Source organism: Musa acuminata, chromosome BXJ2-1 (genome assembly GCF_036884655.1).
Source record: "Musa acuminata AAA Group cultivar baxijiao chromosome BXJ2-1, Cavendish_Baxijiao_AAA, whole genome shotgun sequence".
NCBI lineage: Eukaryota > Viridiplantae > Streptophyta > Magnoliopsida > Zingiberales > Musaceae > Musa > Musa acuminata.
In genome coordinates this window covers 35,477,877-35,504,315 of record NC_088338.1, presented here as the reverse complement: position 1 = coordinate 35,504,315, position 26,439 = coordinate 35,477,877, and the positions used below count along the sequence as shown (strand labels likewise).

Sequence of the window (26,439 nt, the reverse complement as noted above, 5' to 3'; positions counted from 1 at the left end):
CTTTTCTCCTTCATATAAAAAGATAACAAATAAAAAGGAAGAAGCAATAAAAGCTATCTCCATGTCATGTTTTCCTCGAGATGTTTGCATAATTGGTATCCTATCACTCACTGTTGGAAAATGACATGAACCAACTTATGGCATCGCACTTATATTTGAAGAATATGAATAGATGTCATGAATGCCATATTATGATGAGATATCAAAAGCAGCATTCATATGAATAGGTGCTATGAATATCATATCATGTTAAGATATCAAGAACTTGAATCGTAATTTTATATATTGATATCTTACCATTTAATGATAGCAAACTTGCATGATGGTAACAATAGATATTATGTTTTTCATGCAATGAGTTAAACTTACATCACAAACACTTGATTGTGGTACTTCTCCTTTTTGTTGATGACAAAGAGGGAGAAGTATGTTGATGGCATGATATGTTATGCATAAGTTTATGATGACATGTTGCTTGGATTTTTGAATCCAAGAGTTTCTATCAATATGGCATATTGATAGGGGGAGTTTGTTTAAACTCTGGGAGTTAAGGTTAACTCCGTTTATGATGACATGTTGCTTAGATTTTTGAATCTAAGAGTTTCTATCAATATGGCATATTGATAGGGGGAGTTTGTTTAAACTTCGGGAGTTAAGGTTAACTCCGTCATCAGGTGGTTGTCATCATCAAAAAAGGGGAGATTGTTGAATCTCGTATTTTGATGATGAAACCACTTGATATATGTTTATGATTTAATCTACGTTTTGAGTAACGCAGGATGCTTTGATCAAGATGAGACAATTAAAGCAGGAACATCATGTTGTGCCGGAGGAACATGTCAGAAGATTGGACGTCGGGCCAGTGGATCGGTCGACGTATCGACAGAAGGCTTCGGGTCGTGGACTCGGGCATCGGGCTAAGAAGAGCGGGTATTGTGCCAAGGATATCGGAGTTGCGGAGTCAACTGGCTGATTGGGCAATAGGCTGCAGGAAAGGACGATGCGCCGAAGAATCGAACGAAGCGTCGAGGGACCAATGACATGCCGGACAACTTGGTTAATTGCTTAGGATTAATTGTCTCGATCGAAGTTTTTGTTTTGAGTGTGCAGGATTAACTACGATGGAAGAAAGACATGCAGCAGGAGTTGCGCCGGAGTCAAGACAATGATCACGTTGGGAGTTCGAGAGTTCGACGGAAGTTCGGACGGTCGTCGGAGGTTCTGCGGGAACAAATCCGAGAAGTCCAGAAGCTTGCCAAAGGAGCTCATCGGAACTTGCCAAGTGGATCGTCGCAAGTCCAGGAGTTTGCCGGAAGTCCGCAGGAGGATCACCGGGGGTTCGTCGGATGATCGACGGAAGTTCGCCGGAAACTCGTCGGAAGAAGCGATTGACGCACCGGAGCAAGCTGCAGAATATGTCTTAGGAAATAATCGTAGTTAGCACATTGATTAAGTTAGAAATGGGAGGTGATCCCATTAGCTTAATCTTGGGGCAATTGGGCCCTTGAAAGAATCAAATTGGGCTGAATGGATTAACCCATTTGGACCCTGATTGCTGTGGGAGGTGCAACCGCCCAAGCCGGGAGGTAGCACCGCCCAGGCTATGTCTCCCAGCGAGACTGGGCGGTGCAACCGCCCCAGCCAAGAGGTGGCACCGCCCAGGGCTCAGTCTCCGAGCGAGACTGGGCGGTGCAACCTCTTCTGTCAAGAGGTAGCACCGCCAGAGCTCAAGTTTCGAGCTCTGCCAGGCGGTGCAACCTCCCCAGTCAGGCGGTGCAACTGCCTAAGCTCGGTCTTCGAGCTCTGGCAGAGAGGTGCAACCGCCCCTGACAGAGGTGGCACCGCCCAGAGGCTCAGTCTTCGAGCTCTGCCAGGCGGTGCAACCGCCCCAGTCAGGAGGTGCAACCGCCTGATCCCGGAATTCCGGGAATTGACAGATTTGAGCTCCAAATTTGAACTGGGTTGGGGCCTATAAATACCCCACCCATCCAGCACTGAAAGCACAGAACACACACTCGAAATCTTGCTGTCTTTCTATTGTTCTTAGAGCTCAAAACTGCTAGTTTTCCTCTTTCTGTTCTTCAAAGTTTGAGTTGTAAAGAGAGGAGAGAAAACTTCTGTAAGGGTTGTCTCCTAAGCCCGTCAAAAGGAGTGAATCTGTAAGAGGGTGGTTGGCCTTCGCCTATTGAAGGAAGGCCCTAGTTGACGTCGGTGACCTCGTCGGTGGAGGAAGCCAAAAGTGGAGTAGGTCAAGATTGACCGAACCACTCTAAATCTCGGTTTGCATTTCCTTTGAGCCTTTTACTTTCACTGCAAACTTCTCAATAGCTTACTGCCTTCTGCGATTTTACGAACGAGTTTCTAAGTTCAGAACTTTTCGAATCTGCGTTTAGACGTAAATCAGCTTTTTTCGTACGATCATCATATTTCAGTTTACGTTTACGTTTTGATTTCAATCATAACTGTTTACTGCCTTCTGCGATCTTACGAACAAGTTTCTAAGTTAAGAACTTTCTAAATCTGCGTTTAGATGTAAATCGGCTTTTATCGTACGAACGTCGCATTTCAGTTTGCGCTTGTATTCTGCTTTCCATCATAAACTGCAAACTACCTTCGTAGATCTACTTTAACGTCATCTCGCTTAATCTCAAGTTAAAGTAATCTTAGAATCGGCTTTCACATCGAAATCGTTTTTATCGAACGAACGCAGCTTTCGTTTTAATCACTGAAAAATTTCCGCTGCACTAATTCACCCCCCCCCCCCCCTCTTAGTGCTCTTGATCCTAACACTTAGATCCATTTATGGACTAAGGTGTGGATGACATCCTGATCGTTTGGAATGATGTAGGAATGCTATCCACAGTAAAGGCTTGGTTATCTAAAAACTTCTCCATGAAGAACTTAGGAGAAGCATCCTATATCTTGGGGATTGGGATCTATATAGATAGATCCAAGAGGATGCTTGACTTGTCATAGTCCAGGTATATAGAAACCATTGTCAAAAGGTTTAGCATAGAAAATTCCATGAGAGGTCTCATTCCGATAAGACATGGGATATCTCTTTCTAGGAGTATGTCCCCAAAGACTCTTGAAGAAAGAGCGAACATGAATATGATACCATATGCCTTAGCGATAGGGTCTATCATGTATGACATGCTACGTACTAGGCCTGATATAGCGCATGCTCTGAGTGTCATGAGCAAGTATTAGGAGGATCCAGCCTTGGAGCATTGAAAAGCAGTAAAGTGTATCCTTAAGTACTTGAGAATGACTAATGATCTTTTACTAGTATATGGAGGTAGTAGCCTTAAGGTTGAAGGCTACACAGACTCGAGCTTTCAGTCCGATGTCGATGATAGAAAGTCAAATTCGGGGTTTGTGTATACCCTGAATGGAGGAGTAGTATGCTAGAAGAGTTCCAAGCATGATACTACTATTGACTCTACCACAGAGGCGGAGTACATTGCTACAACAGAGGCAATAAAGGAGGGAGTCTGGATGAAGAAGTATATCACAGATCTAGGAGTCGGGCCAACTAGCAAGGAGTTGATTCATTCTATTGCGACAACTACGGGGCGATTACTCAAACAAGGGAACCCGGGTCTCATCAGAAGTGTTTTAAGGAGGTTCCAACTTATTAGAGAGATCATGACCCGAGGAGATATAATAATGGAAAGAGTTACATCCGAAGATAACATTACAGAACCACTGACAAAGCCGTTGTCTCAGATTGTCTTTGAGTGTCACAATGGTCTAATGGGGATCAGACACATAGGTGATTGACTTTAGGTCAAGTGGGAGATTGTTAGTCATAGGTGCCTAGCAAGCCAATCACGTGAGTGATGGCACGTATAACTTGACACGGAATCTTTTTGCTTATTATATTTTGGCATGTATCACTTTATATTGACTATTGCATATATGCATGCATATATTGTGATGTTCTTGGATCTATACAATGGGAATTGAATCATGATATGATCATGATAATAAGATCAATTCACCTTTAAACACATATCCTAAATAATCTCGATCATAGGTTACTCGAGAGGGATATCGAGATAACCGGACAGACCGGTGTGCTATATACCCATCCATATGATAGATGCAGCTGGTCTCATAGTTGCACATGTGGGGACACTAGAGATATAGTACAGGTACTCATTAGAGAATGAGTTTACTAATTAATCCGCTTATGAAATGCTGCATGGTTGATGATGCCTTATTGTCAGACAATGATTTTGTAGTCCTAGTGGTATATCTAGTCCTTAGACTTAAGACACAAAGGATGTCCTATATGAGTGCTCCATTTTTTGATACCGAACTTATAGGCTTGGATGTCCTAGATCTATTATAGTTGATCATTGGGAGTGACAGTCGACCTTACAAGGGCTATTGAGTGTCGAAAGAGGAGCATCCACTTTCGGCGTCATGAAAGGAATATTCTATGTGTGCTTGCTCAAACAAATCCCTGGCCAGGGTCATTCGAATTGAGAGAGAAAAAGTTCTCCGGGAGAATCCGATTAGAGCGAGACTCGAGTAGAAACCATATGGGTCTAACTGCACCATACCCGGTACTCCCAACATAAACTCATCCCATAGGATAAAGCCTCTCCATCCGTTGTTAGAGGAGTGCTCCTTCGGGTATTTGATATACGCCAATGGGATTATTGAATTTTTATCATGTATTCATTTTGAGTTGACTTTTAGGGTTCCTACTCAGTATTGTTGAATTTTCTTTGTTTTTAATTTTCAGAGTAACCTCCCTCTAGTACTAAATCGGATTCCAATGGAGAGCAAACCTTCCTCTACCACTAAGTAGAGCCACTTGTATGATTTTTGAAGTTAACATCACTATGTTTATTTTTCTACTTGTGATTTGATGAATAAATAAATTATAATAAATATTTATAAATGATGAATAAAGTGATGTTTATCTACTTGACTTTGTATAAAAAAATATAGAAAAAAAAAATTCACCATTGACTATTGCATCTCATCATCAAGACCCCTAGTTTCTAAATTTGGTGGTATTCAATAGTTGCAAAATTCATTTAAATATAGATCGACATAATATTTGAGAACTTTAAGACCAGAAGGGTAGATGAAGAACTCATTTATACATAATATCCTTATAAGTGCACTAATAAGGCAAAACTGAAGCTATGCTTTCAGTGAAACCAAGTTATAATTAAGTGTACTACCTCATCTCTGTTCTAAACGAAAGGGATTCCAGAGGAGTGTAACTCGGTTTATGTGATAAACTTGAAAAATATCTCGGGGATATAAATAAACAAACTGTTCTACTGTCATTGATGTTTGCTAATGATAAGCTTTCAATCCCTCCCTTATCAGAACAAGTATAATTGTGCTAAGAGTTGGTTTCTAAGAAGGAGTGATGTCTAGAGCAGAGAAAATTGGCTCAACATGGTCCCCAAAGATCTTACACGATCGAGGTAACTGAGGCCAACCTTTTGAGGTATTGGATCTTCTATTTATAATACGAAGATATTTGTATGCATATCTTGAGTAACAACGAAGCTTATGTGTTGCAATAGAGATGCACTAAACTATTTCTTAAACATTAGTTCAAAATATCAAGTTTAAAGGGACATTCAAGAGCTTATTTATCCTATTTCACTCTGATCACATGGTTTAATACTTTTAGGTTCTTAATATCGTGTCTAAACGTTGGTATGACTTTTTTATATTCAATTACCAAAGATTACTATTTTAAATGTTTTTGTTGGCTTTTCCTCTGAACTATAACTTTTGTCTTAACATCAAGTTTGCATTTCCTGTCGTTTGACTAGTATCATTTTCAATTTAGGCTTTTCATGGTTGCTAATTTTTGGCATCTAGAATTGATAGTAGTAATTAAATTTAGTCAATGAGATTAACTACAATAACATATATGTGTTAAGTATTTGTATTTCAAATTTAGAAGGGCTCATACGAAAAAACCATCAACATTGAAAAATCTGCATGCAATTTCCCAAATAAATAGAAACATAATTTAAACTTTTTAAATAAAATTAAGAAATCAAAAACTTACATCTACAAAAAGGGAATTATATTTTTGGGATTTTTTGTTCAATGAGTTTTTGAGAGGGATCAGAGGATCACACTGGAATATGACATAATATAAAAAATAAGCAAAATGTTATCAATTAAACCATTGACCTTCCAAATCTAATTTCATGAACAAAAACTTGAATTTTCTTCAACCATAAGGAGAAACTCCTGAAGGTATGATCTTAAATTCTTAATTATGGATAATTTTGTGGTGTCCAGAATTGTATAAGGAAGACTTAACGAGTGGAAAGCATGATTTGCAGATATAACTACAGTTGAAGGTTACACAGATATAATTGTTTTAAAACACTTCAAAAGTGGAGTTGCTAGATGGCAGCTTCTACAGCCAATATTCTTTTTTATAAAAGCTGGGATGATCAAGGACAACATCCAACACAGGTAAAAGGAATAGTATCTCAAGTTATCTTGTTCAGGAAGGATGATAAAAATAGAAAAACACAACTGGAGGTTTTTATGCTGCATTTGCTCTCTGATGATTCTGATGTATGCATGATATGTAGACAGCCAGGTTTTCTATGTAGGGAAGTTTGCTTCACCATTAGAACTACATGTGAAAAAATACTTGAAACCTCAATGAATTATGATGACATAATTGTTCTTACTTGCCATATTAGGAAGTACATTACTTCATCAGAAAACATTCCTTAAGGTTGCTATGAATTCTTTGAGGTCACCATAGGGAAATAGAAGTCAACCAGTTCATGATGCTAATTGTAATAGAAAAATCAGATATTGGTATGAATTGCTAGCCTCAATGTATAAGTACTATCGAGAGATATTTCACAAGCTGATAAGCACCACAATAATGCATTAATTTTCTTGGCATGTACATTGTGTACAAAGCTCTAGTTTTCTAGACGTGGCTTCGAGGAGTGATGTTGCCTATCAAGCTCGCGTTCAGAAAGAAAGATTTGGTGAGATGATGCATAGAACTTTATGAAAAAATTTATGGCAAGTGCATTGTGGAAAAAGAGGTGTTAGATGTGCTTCCTAAGCATCGTGCTTTCATGCAAATCCTCACCCAAGACCTGAACATGTTTGAAAACATTTCTTTAGTAGTATGTGGAACAAAAGATCCATCATCTCAGCAACCAACACTTCATTTTCACAAAGATAATTACTGAAGAAATACAAGGTTTACTTTAATTTGAGATTTTCTTTTTTTTCTTTTCAAATACTGCAATCTCTATTTGTATTTGGACCTCGTAAATAAAATCACTTGATATCTCTTAAGCAACCATTCATTGCGAAGTGACTAAAACTTGGTTAATGTTATGCAACAAAGGATCAAAATTTAAAATTTATGAAATTGCATGGATGGTGATCCTAGAGCTGCATATTTCAGACAAGCCAAGAATGGTTTTTATGTTTGAATCACTCGATCGATGCTGTTGCTGCTTTGCTGGTAAGTATCGATACAAACTATGTCTTTTATTTGTTTTACGTAATTCGATAGGCCATTTTGACATTGTTCGTTGTTACATAATTATTTTTTCTGCTTCTGTGTCCAAAAAATAAGTAGCATAATTTCATCAAAAGATTGTTGAGCTAATGTTATAAAGAGATTAGGTTGACTGATACTGTTTCTTAAAGATGTGATATGATCAACAGAAGCACAAAGGAGTATGAAAATTTAATACCATTTTGCCTATCTCATCTTGATGAGAAACATTAATTGTATTTATGCTCTGAATAATTGCTTGCTTGTTTCTTGTAAGATTAACTGTGTATTTATTTATTTATTTTATGTATTTTGGATGGGATCCCTTCTAAAATCTGGCTTTGATTGTAATAATATTATTCTACGTAGTAAATGTCAAATGAGTTTTATTTATCATAATGGAGTAATGTGGCGAAGCAATAAAGAGAGAAAAAAAACATCCTGATGATTAAGGTCAAGAATTTAAGTCTTGATCTAAATAATTGGCTATATTATATTTGAATAAAAATAATTAAATTTTAATATAACATATGTGTTTTATTATTGTAATATAAAATTTTCATATGGCATCCCTAATAACTGGAATCATGTGTTATATGTATTTTTAATAAGTCGTAATGCCTCAACTATTTAAGGTGGATAAATTCTTTTTATATCTAGTCTATTTTATATCATTCACATGACTTGTTGATTTTTTGAATATTTTATATATATTTTTTAGTTTAATCTAATATTACAGTCATGTCTAGTCCCATAAATAATATAACTTAAATATATTTAAAATAAAAATAATTTTTAAAGTATTCATATCAGATAAGATTGATGTAAATTATAATTTTAAGTGTTAAATGTAACTTAAATATATTTAAAATAAAATTTGATTATTTAAGAATTGTTGTCATATAATATAGAATGTTGATATAAATTAAAATCTTAAGAATTAAATAGATGGTGATTGGACGATACCTTAAAATTATAATGCTAATAACTATATTTAGACTCGTGTATTTGCAATTTTGTTTCACTGTGAAGGCAAATAAGAATTGAGATCGGCTTCTCCTTTTATCGTCTCTCTTTCGAAGCCAAACCTCCTATGCTTACTTTCGATCTCGAGCTCTCTCGGTGGTACTCCACAAAACCCTAGGTTCCATGGGCCAAGGAACCCCCGGAGGCATGGGGAACTAGGGGCACCCCGGCGATCAGAAGCACGATGGCGACAAGAAGGATAAAAAGATTGAGTTGGCAGCATCGCCGTCCCAAGTCAAACGGAAGCAATGCAGGCAGAAGGGTTCTGAGGTTGTTGCCTGGCTCCCCACCATCACCTTGCTCTCTAAGTGCCGCCTCCACATCCTCAAGGTCGAGCTCGTCAAAGACTACCTCCTCATGGAGGTGGCGTTCGCCGCCAACCAGGAGCGCCTTTGTCCCTACGAGGAGAAGAACGAGGAGGATCGCTCCAAGTTCGATGATCTTCGGGAGTCGCCGATAAGTGTCAGAAACCTGGACGAGCTCATCGATGAGAACCATGTCATCGTTTCGTCGTCGATCAGAATGAAGTACTACGTTACGATCCTATCTTTTGTCGACAAGGATCAACTGGTATTGGACTATGCTATTTTTATGCACAACAAGGTCAGTTTTGCTGGTTTAATGATTATGGTTTTGGTCGCATGATCTCGGATTGGTGAAGATTTTTAGTGTTTAGGGTGCGAATTGGTTGTGGTTTTCTTGATATACCTAATTTGCTAGTATTCTGATAAAAATAACTTAAAATATTATGTGTATTTACATAGATCACTAGTATTTAGGCTCGACGAACTTGGTTAACTGAAGATTTAGGGTTCGAGTGTTTTGTGGTCAATTTTTATGAGTGAGCATTGTGAAGCATTTGTAGGCATCATACGTTTGCCCATATAATTTCTATTGTCGGGGTACCTTAAATCTCCAAAAGTTAAGAAGATAACAAAATAATTGAAGTCTATAAGGTAAATGGAGCCCCATTTTGCTAGGATACATAGTAATATGTTAGATTCATGGGTTGGACTGTAGGAGATCCAAGTTCTGATGCATAATGTCTGCTTAATAATCATCAAGTTTTTTTCTTTTTAGCCGCTTTGTTTCTTTTGAATGTATCTAAAAGTTTATGTGTTGAATCACTCAATGGTTGCTCCCTCAGATTGATCAACCAGCAATACCGATTGCTATTTTTGCCCATTTCTTGACCTCAGTCAGGTTTTGATAGTCGCAACTGCTATGCTAATGAACACTATCTTCCAACTCTTTCGAGTGTAAGTACATTAGATCATTTTGCATTTTGGCTTTCCTGAGTAATGGCTTATCTGGGAATTTAAAAGTATCACTAACTAGACAGGACATTTCGACATCCTGCAGATAGTGGATCCTATTGGAAGTGCCAATTGGTCCGTGATGCGTGTTGATTGGTCTGAAGGAAAGTGGCATCCAAAAGCATATTGAGCACAAGATGTCACTTTTGAGCTCCCGAAGAATATTTCAGTAAGCATTCTCTCTTTCAAAAATTCATACTTTAGGATGTCCATATGCCTCTAAATTCTTGTTGACTGATATGGGTTTTGTTGACAGTCTATTGATGAGAGTTATCATGTCACCATTGATGAAAAGGTAAATCTTTTAGAACTTGTGTTCATATATACTGATTCTTTCCTTTTTCTGGTTCACCTATTCCTGATTTACTTTCGTTAGTGTTGTCACAATCACCGAAAGCACATCAGATTAGGCAAAAGTAACTTAATCTTTGCAAGCTGACTGCCAAGTTCTATAGTTTTTCTTTTCCTCTGAGTTACTTCAGTTTATTCATGTGCTTAGGTTTAATGAAGCATATAAAAGGAAATTGGAACATGTTGCAGATATCCATCTAAAATTCTTGCATTTTTGTCATAGATAGTGATAAGTGGTAGGACTTTGTAAGAAAATGCTTGTTCTACATGACTACGTCAACCAAAACCTTTGAGACATTATGCAATCATACATAGTAGCACGATACATGCATGAGGCACAGTACAAATTTGAAGGGATTGATGACCCTTAATCTGAGCCTTTAGAGAAATAAATAAAAAAATAATCTGATGGATGAAATTTAATTATTCAATTAGAAGCCGATATAACTTGTAAGAAAATAATGTCAAATGTCAAAAGAAGTCAAATATTTTCTCAGTTCACTATTTGGAGGATTGAACTCCAAAGCACCAAAAGCATCTATTTTAATTTAGTGTTCCGAATACTGTTACTGTTGAAGCTATCAAATAATTGTTTAATGCCATCGACTGTAACAAATCTGGTTAGTTCATGCCGAATCATAACTGATACTAGAAGAATTTCATTTTCTTTCCATGTTTGACTTGTATTTATCGTCACAAAATCTTTGCTGCTATCTGTTTTCAGCTACAATTATACAACACAATCTGGAAGAGAAACTAATCGCTCAAACTTGAGTACAACAAATCTGCTATTTAACTGTCCTTCCAGTGTTTTATAATCAAAGAACAACCTCAGCAGTAGTAGCAGCAGAAGATTGTTGAGTCATTTGCCAATTCTTGAACTCAAGCCACCTCATTTTGACACCAAACTCCACCAAGTAGCAGCAGAAGATTGTTGGAGGAAATTGGGATGACTTGAATCTTTGTTTCTCTCTAAGTAGGGATGAGGTGGATACTACTTTATTTGATGGTGCACTCCACCCAGTACTGGTCGTCTCTCTGTTTTGTGTTTTCCTGGTTATTTGATCTCTTGAGCAGCAAAATTTTGTTAGTCCATTTAACTTTATAGAGTGCTCAATTCTTTTGTAGAGAGAGAGATTATAAAACACTTTCTTTGTGAAGTCTTTATGGCAAATCTCTTATTCTTTTTTTGAAAGAAAACTGAAGCACAAAAAGAAGTGAATAATTTGGTTAGCAGATTCATAAACGATGTCATTAAAAACACAAACAATAGAGAACAACTTAAAAGTTCTGAACTTCTAAGATCTGATCTCAAACACAAGCTATATGGTATCTTGTGAACATAGTGAATAACAATTATTATCTAATGGATGTTAATATGTACAACATACATGTAATGTTATGTTGTATAAATCAAATGTAATGTTCTAAATCACATTAAAATCTGACATAATTTCTAAATCATACATAAAAATGATATAATAATGTTTCAAATAATAAAAGTCTATCTATTGTGAGGAGGAAGAACAACTTCATGACTTGCGGGCTCTTTCACAGGATAATTGATATCAAAATTAGTTGCCTGTGAGGTTTAGAGAGAGAGATAAAGATTATCTTCTTTTCCCTTGCTTCAAAAAAAAAAAAAAAATATATATATATATATATATATATATATATATATATATTATTGGTATGACTATCATCACGTGAATCATATTTTGGATCCACTTCACTTTAAGATCCATTTCGAGCCGGTGTCGCGTCGCACATACTCGGATCCGCTTCACTTGAAGATCCGATTCCAGTTGAACTAAACGCGGCGTATATATACATATAACCCCAGTCTCCCCCCTCCCACTCCCGCTCTCGTTCTTCCCCTTTAATTAACTTCTGATTTCTATTATGATATAGTTTTTGTATAATACATTCATTTTGTAAATTAATTTTTCTTATACTCCTCAAATTTGTCTGAAGAAATGATTTTGCGTTTTTTTAGTTGCCTCTTAACCTGCAATGGCTTTGTTCACTCCATCTGGTCTTGTAATGCAGAAGGATTTGCTGACTTCAAACGATCGCTCAACGAGATGCCATCAAGCATCTATCTTTTCTCATTCAACTAGCAGCGTTGAGAACTTGCTCTTTCTCAGAGCACATCCTGTCTCCACCAATCTACTATGCAAACCATCATCTTTGACAAGACACCCTGAAGGAGGCCATTTTTAGATTTACCCATGAGTGGCAGCCAGTGCTATTTATTTGATTCTTAGAAGTTTTCAGCTTCATGTGGCAACAAGTTCTAGCTTGATGATGTCAGTGAATCTCAACAGTTTGTTCCAGATATTTTGAATGGAATATTTGAAATGGCAATTGAGATGGAAAAGATTGAGAAGATTCATTGAGAAGCAAAATGCTGGAGGGGTATCTTATGGTAGCTCTGTTTGAGCCATCAACATCAACCAGACTTTCCTTTGAGCCAGCTATAAAAAGGTTAGGAGGAGAAGTTTTTGATTACAGAAGAAGCACATGAATTTTCTTCCGCCACGAGGAGAAACTCCTGAAGGTATGATCTTAAATTCTTAATTATGGATAATTTTGTGGTGTCCAGAATTGTATAAGGAAGACTTAACGAGTGGAAAGCATGATTTGTAGATATAACTACAGTTGAAGGTTACACAGATATAATTGTTTTAAAACACTTCAAAAGTGGAGTTGCTAGGTGGCAGCTTCTACAACCAATATTCTTTTTTATAAAAGCTGGGATGATCAAGGACAGCATCCAACACAGGTAATAGGAATAGTATCTCAATGTTATCTTGTTCAGGAAGAATGATAAAAACAAAAGAAAACAACTGGAGGATTTTATGCTACATTTTCTCTCAGATGATTCTGATGTATGCATGATTTGTTGACAGCCAGGTTTTCTATGTACGGAAGTTTGCTTCACCATTAGAACTACAGGGGAAAAAATACTTGAAACCTCAACGAATTATGATGACATAATTGTTCTTACTTGTTAGATTAGGAAGTACATTACTTCATCAGAAAACATTCCTTAAGGTTGCTGTGAATTCTTTGAGGTCATCACAAGGAAATAGAAGTCAACCGGTTCATGATGCTAGTTGTAATAGAAAAATCAGATATTGGTATGAATTGCTAGCCTCAGTGTATAAGTACTATCGAGAGATATTTCACAAGCTGATAAGAACCACAATAATGCATTAATTTTCTTGGCATGTACATTGTGAACAAAGCTCTGGTTTTCTAGAAGTGGCTTCGAGGAGTGATGTTGCCTTATCAAGCTTGCTTTCAGAAAGAAAGATTTGGTGAGATTATGCATAGACCTTTATAAAGAAATTCATGGCAAGTGCATTGTGGACAAAGAGGTGTTAGATGTGCTTCCTAAGCATCCTCACCCAAGACTTGATGAGGTACGTGGAACCATTTCTTTCTTAGTATGTAGAACAAAAGATCCATTGTCTCAGCAACCAACACTTAATTTTCACAAAGATAATTGCCGAAGAAATGCAAGGTTTACTTTTATTTAAGACTTCCTTTTTTTTCTTTTCTAAATACTGCATTCTCTATTTGTGTCAATGATTTAAAAAGCGCTATGCGTCAAGGTTCATAAACACCTGAGGCGCTAGGCGCTCGCTTGAGCAAAGCGAGTCACTAAAATATGAAAATATATAATATAATTAATAAATATAATTATTTAAAATTTTAAATATAATTATTTAAATATAATAATTTTAAATAAATAAAAATTAATGATATTAAAATCAAAATAATATATTATTAATCTAATAAATATAAATACTATTATTAATATACTATTACAGTATACTGTATACAGTTAATAGTATACTGAAGGAGAAGAAGGAAGAGGTGTGTAAGGGGGTGCTGATTGAGAAAAGAGGAAGCGGGAGCGAGAGCGGGAGCGAGAGCGACGAGCGGCGACAGCGACAGCAGCAGCGAGCAGCGGCAACGAGAGCGGGAGCAATGTCTGTTGTTTTCTGTTGTTTTTTCCTTCTCTTATTTGAGTATTTTCAAAGTGGCTCAAAACATTTCTTGAAAATAAAGGAGAAATGTCTTATTTAGCTTGTCTACCTCTTGTTTTGGACTTCTCCTAGGAGTAAAAACAAGTGTTCGGTGCAATCCTTATTGAAGAGACAGCTGCAGAGATTGAAATATAGTTTTCTTGAAAAGCTTTCTTACAGCTGGTTGACACTTATTTTGTCTCCTCTGCAGTGTAACCTACACTGAATGGTCTGGAATATTTTTTTTGGTTGAATCAATATGCAACTTGACTTGTTTATAGGTGTGGGTGAAGAAACCGGTCAAGCTACATCTAGCTCTGGATTTTTCCAATCCAGAAGATTTTGCAGAATTATTATGTACCTGTATATTATTCAACTGAAGTGTAAAATAATTATTGGTCTTTGTTCTTTTTATCTTAGCCTGTGCTTTAGATGTTTCTAATCCTTACCTTTTATGCATCTTCACATGACATGATACATAATGATATGCTTCTTATTTGGCGGCTTTTGTTCACATAATTGTTAAATTCTGAAATATTATATCAGGATATGTTGTTATTGAGTGGATAAATGGGTGATTAGATTAAAATGTCTTTTACATATCTTGTCTGTTGTTGGGCTTCTTCAGGATGAACTTGATCCTATGGTTTCTGTCATGAAAGTTGAAAACCTTGTTTGTGGAATGGAATGAAGAGACCTTGCTACTTGTTTGCTAGGAAATTTTATCCTGAAGCTCTTCACAACCTGATGCAGTTGTTCTCTAATTACACCCTCATATGAGACACATCAGCATGAACACCATTGTTTGGTCTGGTTGTGCCTCCTGACATCACATTGTTGTGTCATTTGCTCCATGAAATCCCTGCCAATTCTTGACTCAAGCCACCTCATTTTGACACCAATCTCCACCATGCAGCAGCAGAAGATTGTTGGAGGCAATTGGGATGATTTGAATCTATGTTTCTCTCTAAGTAAGGATGAGGTGGATACTACTTTATTTGATGGTGCACTCCACCCAGTACTGGCCTTCTCTCTGTTTTGTGTTTTCCTGGTTATTTGATCTCTTGAGCAGCAAAATTTTGTTAGTCCATTTTACTTTATAGAGTGCTCAATTCTTTTGTAGAGAGAGAGAGAGAGTGAGAGACATTATAAAACACTTTCTTTGTGAAGTCTTTATGGAAAATCTCTTATTCTTTATTTTGAAAGAAAACAGAAGCACAAAAAGAAATGAATAATTTGGTTAGCAGTTTCATAAAAAATGTCATTAAAAAAACTTAAACAATAGAGAACAACTTAAAGTTCTGAACTTCTAAGATCTGATCTCAAACACATGCTATATGGTATATTGTGAACATATTGAATAACAATTATTATCTAATGGATGTTAATATGTACAACATACATGTAATGTTATGATGTATAAATCAAATGTAATGTTCTAAATCTCATTAAAATCTGACATAATTTCTAAATTATACATAAAAATGATATAATAATATTTCAAATAATAAAAGCCTATCTATTGTGAGGAGGAAGAACAACTTCATGGCTTGCTCAGCTCTTTCACAGGATAATTAATATCAAAATTAGTTGCCCGTGATGTTTAGAGAGAGAGAGATTATCTTCTTCTCCTTTGCTTTAAAAAATATATACATATATATATATATATATATATATTATTGGTGAGAATTCTGAAAACATTTTATGCTAATTATTAAATCATTATAGAGATCATTTTTTCGCTAAATACTGAAGACAGCATTTTATTGTGTTTGTAATGAATAAGCACACCGCAACCTTTTTTCTCTCCCGTACGACTACTCAGCACGTGAATCGCACATGTTTCGGATCCGTTTCGAGTGGATGTCGCATCGCACATGCTTCGGACCCGCTTCACTAGAAGATCCGATTCCAGTTGAACTTAACGCGGCCTATATATACATATATCCTCAGTCTCCACCCCCATCCCACTCCCGCTCTCGCTCTCTCTTCTCTTCCTCCTTCGATCTCTCTCCCTCTCTTCGTGTTTGGCTTCGCCGTCCTTGGTCAATCCTCCGTCGTGCCCTCCTCTCTCTCTGTCTCTCTTCGGGCGAAGATGAAGCGGCCGGTGAGGTTCATCGCCGACCCTAGGGCACGGCGCACCGCGTTCAAGAAGAGGAGGGCCTGCTTCCTCAAGAAGGCCTATGAGCTCTCCACCCTCACCGCCACCGACGTCGCCGCCATCTCCTTCGCTCCACATGATGCACCTCCCGGCGCCGTCCCCGACCTCCTCACCTGGCCTCAGGACCGGAAAGAGGTGGTCCGCATTATCCGCCGCCTCCCTAAGTACGGCGACGGCGCCGGTCCCGGCATCAATAAAACGCCGAAAATCAAGCCCCCGGAGGAGGTTGCCGTCGACCAGGCGTGGGACGACCAGGGGGCGCTTTGGACCATCGTGAGGTCCCTGCTGGAACCAGAGATCCTGGCCCTGAGAAATAGCGGAACTAAGTTACCGGAGGAACCGGAGTGCTCGAGCTCCCATCACATCCTAGGGCTTCAAGATCCTCTTCCTCCTCCTCCTTCTCTCGCGGCGGCGATCGTCGACGATGCCTCCGACCCCACTGCCATGAGGATTCACGAGCTCCTGAGTATGCCCGATACCTTCTACGGGAACGATGAGGCCTCCTTCGCTGAGTTGCTGCACCTGATGCAACAAGAGTAGACCAGCAACATCTGCGATAACTTCTTCAGCTACAAGGAAAATGGGTATTTTTTTTCTTTTTATTGCGAAGTTGGATACACAGTCAAAATCTGTCCTCTGATTCCACGAGCAATAAAATCAGCTTCTTTTTAAACAAAAATCGTGCAAAATTTTACTGGTAACATCTATTCAGCAACCAGAGTGCCAAATAGATGACTTGCATACACCATTGTTTCATACTTGTTTACCTCTCAGTACTTCTTTACATTTAGATTAGCTCAAGAAATAATAAGATTTTCTTATGCATTTTGTCTTTCCGACAAGAGTTACTTGACAGCAGTATCCAATTTTAGGCTTTTAGCCAATGATCTAACACTAGCGAGTTAAGAACTGCTTTCATATTTTATCCTTTCTCAATCAGTGCCATCTTGTGTTTCAATGGGTCATAGAGGAACTCTCAATTGTTCATCTCCTTATAAGTACATTTATAAGAGATGAATTATCCTACTTTGCTTTGATCATATGTTTTAATTGTTTATTTTTGGGGTTTTAAGTATGCTGTCTGCAGTCCTATCACAATCACTTTTGCCTCGAGTGCAGGTATGTCTTTGGCAGGCATATTCATCTACCAAGTTAGCTGTTTTTAAATGTTTATGCTTGCCTTTACTCTGAACTATAACCTACATTGTCTTACATTATCTTGGCATTTACTGTAGTTTAACAAGTATCATTTTCAGTTTAGGCTTTTATTCATGATTATTCAATTTTGGCACCTAATTCATGATTGTTACATTATACTAATACATCCACCGTGTCCCCATTTTTTCTATTGGACATCATGTCTCGTAGTCAGCCTTAACAACATTAACTCAATGAACATTGCCAAATTATTTCTCGATATAATATTGCCCATGCTAATGGATAAGGGAACCAAACATATGCTTTATTTCTCTGGCTGAACTTACCAATTAATTAAGTATTATCATTCGAGTGCTGAACATTGACTTATAGTTTAATGAAAAAGATTAATGGTGGTGAAGTCCTATAATATTGATGTGAAAAATGAGACCATGGGAAAATGGAAAGCTTATTTGAATTATCTGTAGCAATATGAATCAGTGAAATCTAAAAATGCTCTTTGTTAAGGATCATTTTTCCAGTGGTTTGGACTGACCATTGACTGATGCATCTCATCATCAAGACTCTCAGTTTCTAATTTTGGTGGTATTCAACAGTTGCAAAATTCATTTAAATATAGATCGACATAATATTTAGGAACTTTAAGACCAGAAGGGTGGATGAAGAACTCATTCATCCATAATATCCTTATAAGTGCACTAATAAGATGCATAAAGCAGACTCGCACTATAATTTCTTCATTCATATTGCTTATGGCAGATAAATTGATGAGTTTCTTTAAGCTAAGGCAAAACTGAGGCTATGCATTCTATGAAACCAAGTTATAATTAAGTGTACTATCTCATTACCGTTCTATACTATAAGAATTCCAGAGGAGTGTAACTGGGTTTATGTGATAAACTTGAAAAATGTCCCGGGGATATAAATAAACAAACTGTTCTACTATCGTTGGTGTTTGCCAATGATAGGTTTTCAATCTCTCCCTTATCAGAACAAGTATAATTTTGCTGAGTGTTGGTTGCTAATGAAGAGTGATGTCTGGAGCAGAGAAAATTGGCTCAACATGGTCTCCAAAGATCTTTACACGGTAGAGGTAACTGATCTTTACATGGTCTCCAAGTATATTGTTGTTCATGTTACCACCAATTCTTTTTCTTTCTCCTCTAACTATCAAAATGAATGGCAAATTAACACTGTTTAGGATGTTGGTTTCATGTTAATTAGTTCTCACATTAGTTCTGTGCTTGTAGTTAATCTGTGTTTGTTCTGTTCTTCCCCTTTAATTAACTTCTGATTTCTATTATGATATAGTTTTTGTATAATACATTCTTTTTGTAACTTAATTTTTCTTATACTCCTCAAATTTGTCTGAAGAAATGATTTTGCGTTGTTTTAGTTGCCTCTTAATCTGCAATGGCTTTGTTCACTCCATCAGGTCTCGTAATGCAGAAGGATTTGCTGACTTCAAGCGACCGCTCAACGAGATGCCATCAAGCATCTATCTTTTCTCATTCAACTAGCAGTGTTGAGAACTTGCTCTTTCTCAGAGCACATCCTGTCTCCACCAATCTACTATGCAAACCATCATCTTTGACAAGACACCCTGAAGGAGGCCATTTTTAGATTTACCCATGAGTGGCAGCCAGTGCTATTTATTTGATTCTTAGAAGTTTTCAGCTTCATGTGGCAACAAGTTCTAGCTTGATGATGTCAGTGAATCTCAACAGTTTGTTCCAGATATTTTGAATGGAATATTTGAAATAGCAATTGAGATGGAAAAGATTGAGAAGAATTCATTGAGAAGCAAAATGCTGGAGGGGTATCTTATGGTAGCTCTGTTTGTGCCATCAACATCAACCAGACTTTCCTTTGAGCCAGCTATAAAAAGGTTAGGAGGAGAAGTTTTTGATTAAAAAAGAAGCACGTGAATTTTCTTCAACCACGAAGAGAAACTCCTGAAGGTATGATCTTAATTATGGATAATTTTGTGGTGTCCAGAATTGTATAAGGAAGACTTAACGAGTGGAAAGCATGATTTGCAGATATAACTACAGTTGAAGGTTACACAGATATAATTGTTTTAAAACATTTCAAAAGTGGAGTTGCTAGATGGCAGCTTCAACAGCCAATATTCTGTTTTATAAAAGCTGGGATGATCAAGGACAGCATCCAACACAGGTAAAAGGAATAGTATCTCAATGTTATCTTGTTCAGGAAGGATGATAAAAACAGAAGAAGACAACTGGAGGTTTTTATGCTGCATTTTCTCTCAGATGATTCTTATGTATGCATGATTTGTTGACAGCCAGGTTTTCTATGTACGGAAGTTTGCTTCACCATTAGAACTACAGAGGAAAAAATACTTTAAACCTCAATGAATTATGATGACATAATTGTTCTTACTTGTCAGATTAGGAAGTACATTACTTCATCAGAAAATGTTCCTTAAGGTTGCTGTGAATTCTTTGAGGTCATCACAAGGAAATAGAAGTCAACTGGTTCATGATGCTAGTTGTAATAGAAAAATCAGATATTGGTATGAATTGCTAGCCTCAGTGTATAGGTACTATCGAGAGATATTTCACAAGCTGATAAGCACCACAATAATGCATTAATTTTCTTGGCATGTACATTGTGAACAAAGCTCTGGTTTTCTAGAAGTGGCTTCGAGGAGTGATGTTGCCTTATCAAGCTTGCGTTCAGAAAGAAAGATTTGGTGAGATTATGCATAGACCTTTATAAAGAAATTCATGGCAAGTGCATTGTGGACAAAGAGGTGTTAGATGTGCTTCCTAAGCATCCTTACCCAAGACTTGATGAGGTACGTGAACATGTCTGGAACCATTTCTTTCTTAGTATGTAGAACAAAAGATCCATTGTCTCAGCAACCAACACTTAATTTTCACAAAGATAATTGTCGAAGAAATGCAAGGTTTACTTTTATTTGAGACTTCCTTTTTTTTCTTTTCTAAATACTGCATCCTCTATTTGTGTTTTGACCCCCATAAACAAAATCACCTGATATCTCTTAAACAACCATTCATGGCGAAGTGACTAAAACTTGATTAATGTTATGCAACAAAGGACCAAAATTTATGAAATTGCATTGATGGTGATCCTAGAGCTGTATATTTCAAACAAGCCAAGAATGGTCTTTATGTTTGAATCACTCCATTGATGCTGCTGCTGCTTTGCTGGTAAGTATCGATACAAACTATTTCTTTTATTTGTTTTACGTAATTCGATAGCCCATTTTGACATTGTCCATTGTTACAGAATTCTTTTTTCTGCTTCTGTGTCCATTGTTAATGGCTGAAAAACAAGTATCTTAATTTCGTCAAAAAGATTGCTAAGCTAATGTTATAAAGAGATTAGATTGACTGATTCTGTTTCTTAAAGATGTGATGTGATTAACAGAAGCAGAAAGGAGTATGAAAATTTAATGCTATTTTGCCCATCTCATCATGATGAGAAACACTAATTGTATTTATGCTCTGAATACTTGCTTGCTTGTTTCTTGTAAGATTAACTGTGTATTTATTTATTTATTAATTTTATATATTTTGGATGGAATCCCTTCTAAAATCTAGCTTTGATTGCAATCATATTATTTCACATAGTAAGTGTCAAATGAGTTTTATTTACCGTAATGGAGTAATGTGGTGAACCATTAAATAGAGAAAAAAAAACATTCTGATTATTAAAGTTAAGAATTTAAGTCTTGCTCTAAATAATTGGCTATATTATATTTGAATGAAAATAATTAAATTTTAATATAACATATGCGTTTTATTATTTTAATACAAATTTTTCATAAGGCATCCCTAATAATTGGAATCATGTGTTATCTCTTCCACGGTATTTCTAATAAGTCGTAATGCCTCAACTATTAGGATTGATGAATTCTTTTTATGTCTGGTCTATTTTTATATCATTCACATTGACTTGTTTGTTTTCTGAATATTTTATATAATTTTTTTAGTTTATTCTTCTATTGCAGTCATGCCTAATCCCATATATAATATTACTTAAATATATTTAAAATAAAACTAATTTTTAAAGTATTCCAATCAGATAAGATTGATGTAAATTATAATTTTAAGAGTTAAATGTAACTTAAATATATTTAAAATAAAATTTAATTTTTTAAGCATTCTTGTCATATAATATAGAATGTTGATGTAAGTTAGAATCTTAAGAATTAAATAGATGGTGATTGGAGGGTACCTTAAAATTAGAAGGATAATAACTATATTTAGAGGGGTGTATTTGTAATTTTGTGTCACTTTGAAGGCAAATGAAAACTGAGATCGGCTTCTCTTTTTCCACCTCTTTTCCAAAGCCAAATCCCCAAGCCTTACTCTCGATCTCGAGCTCTCATGGTGGTACTCCTCGAAACCCTAGGATCCATGGGCCAAGGAACCCCCGGAGGCATGGGAAACTAGTGGTGCCTCGGCGATAGGAAGCACGATAGCGACAAAAAGGACAAAAAGTTCGAGTACTACGTTAGGATCCCGTCTTTTGTCGACAAGGATCAACTGGAACTGGACTTTGCCATTCTTATGCCCAATAAGGTCTGTTTTGCTGGTTTAATGATTATGGTTTGGTCGCATGATCTCGGATTGGTGAAGATTTTTAGTGTTTAGGGTGCGAATTTGTTGTGGTTTTCTTGATATACCTAATTTGCTAGTTTTCTATGAAAAATAACTTGCAATATTATGTGCATTTGCATAGATCACTGGTATTTAGGCTCGACGAACTTGGTTAGCTGAAGATCTGGGGTTCGAGTGATTTGTGGTCAATTTTTATGGGAGAGAATTTCTTGCATTATGAAGCCTTTGTGGGCATCATACGTTTGCCAACATAATTTCTATGGCCGGGGGTATCTTAAATGTCCAAAAGTTAAGAATATAACAAAAGAATTGAAGTCTAGAAGGTAAATTGAGCCCCATTTTGCTAGGATACATGGTAAAATATTAGATTCATGTGCTGGACTGTAGGAGATCCAAGTTTTGTTGCATATGCCTGCTTAAGAATCATCATGTTCTTTTCTTCTTAGGAACTTTGTTTCTTTTGAATGTATCTAAATGTTTGTGTGTTGAGTCACTCAGTCTAGGAAACCTATGTTGGGTAGCTAGAGCATTGATTTTGTTTTTACAAATTATATTATCTACTCTGTTTAATTTGAATTCTAATCCTTTAAGATTGTTTCATTTATTTTCAGTGGTCATTTAATTCTATGAGTTAGTCAAAGTCTTTGATAAAGTGACAGTTTGGGTTCTTTTTTTATCTATATGTTTGAATAATTGGATATTATTCAAATGGTGGCCTCTTTAGCTTCTTAATAGATGGGTTGTGTACTTGCTTTCAACAATCGTAGAAATTCTAAATGTGAGAAGAAATTTTGGTCGCCCACTCCTGTATGTCTTGCCTCCATCTCCACCTCTTCCTTTTGTTTTCTGTTGTTTTTTCCTTCTTCTCTTATTTGAATATTTTCAAAGTGACTCAAAACATTTCTTGAAAATAAAGGAGAAATGTCTTATTTAGCTTGTCTACCTCTTGTTTTGGACTTCTCCTAGGAGTAAAAACAAGTGTCCGGTCCAATCCTTATTGAAGAGACAGCTGCAGAGATTGAAATATAGTTTTCTTGAAAAGCTTTCTTATAGTTGGTTGACACTTATTTTGTCTCCTCTGCAGTGTAACCTACACTGAATGGGCTGGAATATTTTTATTGGTTGAATCAATATACAACTTGACTTGTTTATAGGTGTGGGTGAAGAAACCGGTCAAGCTACATCTAACTCTGGATTTTTCCAATCTAGAAAATTTTGCAGAATTATTATGTACCTGTATCTTATTCAACTGAAGTGTAAAATAATTATTGGTCTTTGTCCTTTTTATTTTAGCCTGTGCTTTAGATGTTTCTAATCCTTACCTTTTATGCATCTTCACATGACATGATACATAATGATATGCTTCTTACTTGGTGGCTTTTGTTCACATAATTGTTAAATTCTGAAATATTATATCAGGATATGTTGTTATTGAGTGGATAAATGGGTGATTATATTAAAATGTCTTTTGCAGATCTTGTCTGTTGTTGGGCTTCTTCAGGATGAACTTGATCCTATGGTTTCTGTCATGAAAGTTGAAAAAGCTCCTTTGGAATCTTATGCTGATATTGGTGGCTTAGATGCACAAATTCAATAAATTAAAGAAGCTGTTGAAATTCCTCTTACTCATTCTGAGCTGTATGAAGATATTGGAATTAGGCTTCCCAAGGGAGTTATACCATATGGGGAGCCTGGAACTGGGAAAACTTTACTTGTCAAGGTGAGAGTGTAGCATGTGAATTTCCATAACATGGACTTTACAACTTTGCCCCACACATTCTTTACCCTCCCTCTTCTCTATTCTCTCGATCTCTATTTAGTTACATTTGTATAGAATATAGATTAGTATATCTATCAGCATTTATTATGAGTAAATAGAGAAGAGAAATGAGAAAGGCTGTTTTTATTGCCTGTGCACTTCTTCTTTACCAATGGATATCTTTTTTTTAAAAAAATTGACCTTCTATTATTACAAATTTACAATCTAGATGGTGGTGGCCAATTAAAAAAAAAAAAAGCTTAACTGAGTTTCACTTTAGAATTGGAATTATCTTTCTCTTGTGGGTTTGCGACCTAAAAGGTTTTTGCCATCCAATTTGTGTTGCATGGTGATCTGAATGCTGTGGTATCTGCATTGGTTATTGCAAAGTCCTAATTTTTGTACTATTTATGAATGCTTAATTTCAGGCTGTGGCTAACTCAACTTAAGCAACTTTCTTGCATGTTTTTGGAAGTGAGTTGATTCAGAAATATTTAGGTGATGGCCCAAAACTTGTTAGAGAACTGTTTAGAGTGGCAGATGAACCTTCTCCTTCGATAGTCTTTATTGATGAGATAGAAGCAGTTGGCACCAAAAGGTCTGTCGATGAGAAATAAAAGTCCCACTTTTTTCTTTCTCTTGTATGTAAATCATAGTTAAAATTATCAGACTATTCTATCTGACCAATTTCAGATATGATGCTCATTCTGGTGGTGAGCGTGAAATACAGAGAACCATGTTGGAATTGCTGAACCAGTTAGATGGTTTGGACTCAAGGGGGGATGTTAAGGTCTTGCAACCAACAGAATTGAAAGCCTTGATCCAGCCTTGCTTCGGCCTGGTCGTATTGATGGGAAGATTGAATTCCCGTTGCCAGACATTAAACATCGTATTTTTCAGGTTTGTTATGTTTCATGAACAAATATAGGATACTTATAGAACACCGGTGCATGTTTTTGTACACTTTGCGGGTTCTTGCTAAATTCTTATTTTCATGTTAATTTCTTTAGATACATACCTCTAGAATGACGCTGGCCAATAATGTCAACCTGGAAGAATTTGTCATGACAAAGGACGAGTTCTCTGGAGCTGATATCAAGACAATCTGTACTGAATCTGGCTTGCTTGCTTTAAGAGAGAGTAGGATGAAGGTGTGTCACATATTTACATGTAAAATTGTATTCTTTTATATAGAAGGTCATTGTTAGATAAAGCTTTTGTTATTACACTAATATTATCAGCAATTGTTATTGTGGTCTTATATACCTTTAGTTTGGGATGTATACGTGCTTTTTTAAATGGATATTGACTTTTGAATGCCAGTTGTCCATACCCTAGGGATTTTATGAAATTTTCCTATGTTCCTATTAAATGTTCAGAAATTGATCACTTAAAAAGTTAGCCACTAAAAGACAGGAGAACTTTTCATATTACCTCTCCTATTCTATAAAGGTAACTCATTTCTTTATAATTTAAATGTGATGGTTCATGTAAGCTGTATTTAGTCTATGTTCTCCATTAGATTGCTTTTCAGATTCATATTATAAAGCTGTATTGTCTAGATGACTTCTTCTGACCCCAGTTATAGTTCCTGGTAGGTATTTTATAAAGCCACTAATTTACCCGAATGGGGGTTCCTTGATGATTCAAGTTCTTATTACTTCTCTTTCTTGGGGCAAGAGGATCATGACCATTTTAGGAAGCTAAATTTTGTATCAATCTTTATTAGTGTATCATTGCTTTGGATAAAACTTGTTATAAGAAGTAGAATAAAGAACCGGAAACGATCATTCTTTGGGCTGGATGTAATAAAGTTATTTACATGTTGAGGGAGATTTACTTACAAAAGCATATTGGAAATTTGTTCAGGTGACATTTTTGGTAATCTCTGAACACTCAAGTCTATGCTTCATGTTTTCAAGTCTAAAGGTCTACAACCAGGTTTAGAAGCTCGGTTGACTTCTGGTCTTGACACCTTGTTGCATTGGTATCTCACCAGTTTATCGGGCAATATTCCAACCTTTTTCACACATTATCAGTAAAAGATAATACAAAAACAACACCATTTGGTATTAAACCATATGATCCATATAGGTCCTTACTCAGGCTAATTAAGGTTTGGATCGGCTAGTTGAATTTGATCTGCATTGGATTGAGAGTTTAAACTAATACCCATTTGCTTTATCTTGCATTCCCAAAGTGCCCTCAGTTACATATCAAAGTAATTTGTAGCTACATCATCTTACGCTCAGCTAACTCATGCAGACTTCAAGAAGGCCAAGGAGAAGGTGACGTTTAAGAAGAAGGAAGGGGTGCCTAAGGGACTACATGTGAGCTATTAATTCGCTTGCCTCATAACATGAAGGTTTGTCTCATTTGTCGCTTTTGATTATCGTGATTCTCAATATATTATTTTTAGATGTTTGTTTGTGGACCTTGATAATCGCAAATTGGATAACAAAAATGGTTCAACATAAATAA

At 36.3% G+C, this 26,439-nt stretch overlaps 1 pseudogene; it reads left to right on the top strand.

Annotated features, from left to right (window-relative positions):
* Positions 1-8,686: 8,686 nt before the first annotated feature.
* Positions 8,687-26,300, top strand: LOC135598250 (26S proteasome regulatory subunit 4 homolog; annotated as a pseudogene).
* The last annotated feature ends 139 nt before the right edge of the window (positions 26,301-26,439 follow it).